This window comes from Hemiscyllium ocellatum, chromosome 35 (genome assembly GCF_020745735.1).
Source record: "Hemiscyllium ocellatum isolate sHemOce1 chromosome 35, sHemOce1.pat.X.cur, whole genome shotgun sequence".
Lineage (NCBI taxonomy): Eukaryota > Metazoa > Chordata > Chondrichthyes > Orectolobiformes > Hemiscylliidae > Hemiscyllium > Hemiscyllium ocellatum.
The window spans coordinates 13,681,013-13,686,040 of NC_083435.1; the positions used below are offsets into that span (position 1 = coordinate 13,681,013).

The 5,028-nt window shown below is 41.4% G+C and overlaps 2 non-coding genes across 2 annotated transcripts; both read left to right on the plus strand.

Annotated features, from left to right (window-relative positions):
- Positions 1–285: 285 nt before the first annotated feature.
- trnag-ccc (transfer RNA glycine (anticodon CCC)) lies at positions 286–356 on the plus strand. Its single transcript has one exon. It is a non-coding gene; the product is annotated as a tRNA-Gly (tRNA).
- A 2,868-nt stretch (positions 357–3,224) lies between these two features.
- On the plus strand, positions 3,225–3,295 carry trnag-ccc (transfer RNA glycine (anticodon CCC)). Its single transcript has one exon. It is a non-coding gene; the product is annotated as a tRNA-Gly (tRNA).
- Positions 3,296–5,028: the final 1,733 nt, after the last annotated feature.

Here is a 5,028-nt window from a genome sequence, read left to right on the forward strand (position 1 = left end):
TCTTTGTTTCCACTATGACTCCTGCAATTAATAGCATGACCACATAGTTTGCGATTCATATTGATAACGACTGACCAATTAAATGACGCAGTTTCTGTTTTATAAAAAAAATGTTATCAGATCAACGGAACATGATTATTTTGCAGGAAATGGGTGAAGGGAGTTATGGGTCGCGTATTAAAATTTAAGCTAATTGGCCAAAATAAATTTAAATACACATCGAAAGCGAAAGCCGGTCGGGAAATGGCAACTTGAAGTAAAGGGAATGGCCGCACCATCGCGTAAGCGCCGCTAGTGTAATGGTATCATGCAAGATTCCCATTCTTGCGATCCGGGTTCGATTCCCGGCCGGCGCAGTGTAGTACTTTATAAAACCAGGAAATATGGGTTCTGAAGGTCGAAAGCTGCAACTGAAGTCGCTGGTGAAACTCAGCAAACGTCAGAGTCGACATTTCGAGCACTGTGACTCTGCTTTCATTTCACAGGTGAAGCAGGACCTGCCGAGTTTCGCCAGCAATTCCGGATTTTCTGGACGGTTGAGGAGTGATTTCAATCGCAGAGGCTTGTGAAAGGCAAAAGAGACCCAGCGTCAGAATAAGGTCAACACTGGAATTCCTTGAGAAGGATCAGTATCAGAAAGGGTTAATGTCAATGGTCAAAACATGGTGGATAAGTGCACTGTTAGGTCAAGCTAGGAAAAGAGGCAAGTCAAGGAAATGGGTCTTTGTGGGACAACATCAAGGTCAGTTTCTAGTCTTGTGCTTGTCTCCACTAACACCTCTGCAATTGAAATATTTCTCAACACCCTTCGTTTCTTGTGAGTTGCAAATATACTAGTTGGATTCAACAGATCTGCCGGTCATCAGGACAACGTTTTACATACGCTGACTGACTTCGGGGATCAGTGAAGAAAAAAAGCTTCACATAAATCCCCAGGACCTGATCAAGTGTACCCGAGAACTCTGTGAGAAGCTAAGGAGGTGATTCCTTTGCTGAGATATTTGTGTCATTGATAGTCACAGGTGAGGTGCCAGAAGACTGGAGGTCGGCTAACGTGGTGTCACTGTTTAAGAAAGGTGGTAAGGTCAAACCAGGGAACTATAGACCAGTGAGCCTGACGTTGGTGATGGGCAAGTTGTTGGAGGAAATCCTGAGGAACAGGATGCACGTGTATTTGGATAGCTCAGGAGTATTTAGAGGTAGTCAACATGGTTTTGTGCGTGGGAAATTATGTCTCACAAACTTGTTTTTTTTAATGAAGTAACAAAGAGGATTGCTGATGGAAGGGCGGTAGGCATGATCTATATGAAGCTGAAAATGTGTTGCTGGTTAAAGCACAGCAGGTTAGGCAGCATCCAAGGAACAGGAAATTCGACTTTTCGGGCCAGAGCCCTTCATCAGGAGTGGTGTATATGGACTTCAGTAAGGCATTCGGCAAGGTTCCCCACGTGAGATTGGTTAGTAAGGTTAGATCTCATAGAATACAGGGAAAACTCGCCATTTGGATACAGAACTGGCTCAAAGGGAGAAGACAGAGGGTGGTGTTGGCGGGTTGTTTTTCAGATAGGAGGCCTTTGACCAGTGGAGTTCCACAAGGATTTGTGCTGTGTCCACTACCTTTCATCATTTATAGAAATGATTTGGATGTGAGCATAAGAGGTATAATTTGTACGTTTGCTGACGACACCAAAATTGGAGGTGTAGTGGACAGCAAAGAAGGTTACCTCAGATTACAATGGGATCTGGATCAGACGGGCTAATGGACTGAGAAGTGGCAGATGGAGTTGAATTTAGATAAATACAATTTGCTGCCTTTTGGGAAAGCAAATCTTAGCAGGACTTATTCACTTAATGGGAATGTTCTGGGCAGTGTTGACAGACCTTTCAGTACAGTTTCATAGCTTGTTGAAAGTGGAGACGCAGGTAGATAGGAGAGTGAAGAAGGCGTTTAGTATGTTTTCCTTTATTGATCAGAATATTAACTACAAGACTTGGGTGGTCATGTTGCCGCTGTACAGAACACTGGTTAGGCCACATTTGGATAATTGTGTGCAATTCTGGTCTCCATTCTTTCGGAAAGATGTTGCGAAACTTGAACGGGTTCAGAAAAGATTTGCAAGGATGTTGCCAGGGTTGGAGGATTTGTGCTATGGGGAGGGGTTGAATATGCTAGGGTTGTTTTTTTCTGGAGCGTCATAGACTGACGGGTGACCTTATAGAGGCTTATAAAATCATGAGTGGCATGAATAGGATAAATAGACAAAGTCATATACGGACGTTAGTAACGCGTTTAATGAGGTTCTGCATGGTAAACTAATGGAGAAAGTGAAGTCACATGGTTTTCAAGGGTTCTAGCTAGGTCGGTAAAGAACTCGTCGCGCAATAAGAGGCAGAGAGTAGTAATTGAAGGGATTTCCTCAAAATGGAGAAAGGTGACCAATTATGTTCCGCAGGGGTCAGTGTTGTGGCCACTGTTGTTTGTAATATATATAAATGATCTGGAAGAGGGCACTGTTGGCATGGTCAGCAAGTTTGCAGATGACACGAAGATTGGTGGAGTAGCAGAAAGTCTAAGGGTCTGTCAAAGAATACAGGAGGATATACATAGATTGGAGAGTGGCAGATTGATTTCAATCCAGACAAATGTGAGGTGATGCATTTAGGGAAGACTAATTCAACAGAGAATTATACCTAGAGGGCATAGGTTTGTTGTGAGAAGGGAAAGATATTTTCATGCAGAGGGTGGCGCATGCATGGAATTAGATGCCAGAGGAAGTTGTGGAGGCTAGTACAATTCCTATGGATAGGAAGGGTTTGGAAGGGTATTGACGTGTGCTGGCAGATGGGACTAAATAGGGTTGGGAGCACTCGAACTGTCAAGAATATAATGAGCAGACCTATCAACGCCAGACCGCCGAGTAAAATTGGTGTAATGTCAGTCTTTGTTTCCACTATGACTCCTGCAATTAATAGCATGACCACATAGTTTGCGATTCATATTGATAACGACTGACCAATTAAATGACGCAGTTTCTGTTTTATTAAAAAACAGTTATCAGATCAACGGAACATGATTATTTTGCAGGAAATGGGTGAAGGGAGTTATGGGTCGCGTATTAAAATTTAAGCTCATTGGCCAAAATAAAATTAAATACACATCGAAAGCGAAAGCCGGTCGGGAAATGGCAAATTGAAGTAAAGGAAATGGCAGCCCCAGCGTTTAAGCGCCGCTAGTGTAATGGTATCATGCAAGATTCCCATTCTTGCGATCTGGGTTCGATTCCCGGGCGGCGCAGCGTTGGGTTTTTAAAACCAGGAAATATGGGTTCGGAAGATCGTAAACCAAAACTGAAGTCGCTGGTGAAACTCAGCAAACGTCAGAGTCGACATTTCGAGCACTGAGACTCTGCTTTCATCTCTGCTGACATTTGGCATCCATATTGTTAATTTGTCCTTTTTCCATGTTGTCACGTTTGTTGTCTGTAAATATTTTACAACACATTCTTCCTTTGCCAAAACGCCCCCTTGTTGCTGTAGTTATAAAGTAAGAAAACAGAAATACAACACCATATGGATAGTTTTTAATTCCACTAATTTTATAGTTCATGGTAACTACTTGCATATCTATAATCTGGGAAATGGAGAATGGCAAACCTGAGCTCTCTATTTTGTTCATTATTTATTGTCATTGACCATAATACGTTTGTATATTTTAATACCAAATTGATACAGATTTAGTATGGGAAATAAAGGGTCTTCTGTTTTGCATTTTCAAGGTGAATGATATGGCTCTCCTTTCATTTTATTTCATTTGAATGTGTGCATTAGGACCAGCAGTAGGCAATTTTAACCAACCTGTATCAACTCTGACATTTGATAAGACCACAGCAAATCTGATTATGCGCCCAACCTCACTATCCCAATTTCCATGATGCCCTTTTAAGACTCTTCACCCAGAATCTAACTCAGTCCGAAATAATACAATGTCACCACTGCATTCACATCTCTTCAATAGGTGACGCTCAAAATTGTACTCCAGCTGAACTCCAATCATTGTTCTGTGTATGTTCATCATAAAAACCCTGTTTTGTGGTCTATGAAGTCAAACATGCTGCCTGATTTTTAACAGCTCCCTGCCGCTATCTCCTGCCAATTTTAATGACTGTTATGCATATGCACTCAAGGTCTCTACTCCTTCGTGCTTTAGATTTTTTCAGTATATAGCATTTCTCCATGTTCCTTGCACCAAAGTGTATCCCCTCACAATTCTCTGTAATGAACTTGAAGGCCCACCCAACTATCCACTCCACCAACAGCGTACTATCCTTCCTAAGTGCTCCAGTGCTGTGCTCATACTTTGAAATTTTCCTGAATTTCATGTCAACAGAAACTTTGAATTTGTCTCCTGTACATTAAGGCCAAGAAAATTTATTTTTTCATCACACAAGCTTATGCAGCCAAAAATAGTCGAATAAGCATCTGCTAAATTGTTTCTAATGCAGTTATTACCCTTTTTCAATGGACCCACTATTTTTCACAACTTCATGGACTGAAGGGGAGTTGTTCTCCCATCTTTTCAGCGAGAATGCTGCTCCATGAAAACAGACATTACGAGTACAGCTCAAAGTGTAGGACTTCATTGCTAAAACATTAAAAATATTTTAATTTGGAATTGGTCACATCCTCGGAATTTTGTAACCGTTAACAGGATGTACCAAAGCAAGCCATGCCCATGGGTGCGAAAATTTGAAAATGTGCATAATTTAACAAATACCCTAAAGTTCACATAGAGGATTGCAACAATTCTCATTTTGTACAAATATCCGATTAATAGTTTAGGAGCTATTCGTTGTGATGGAGCTACATAGGATAAATTTAACTCACCAATGCAGAGTGCAAAAGAAACCAGCTGCATAAAGGCAATTCGCTATTATCCACATCGTCCATTTGCCCATGATAAAGATATGCAGTCTTTATAAGTGTAGCCCCTCAATAAACAGTCGCAATACATGGGCGTGTATGGAATAA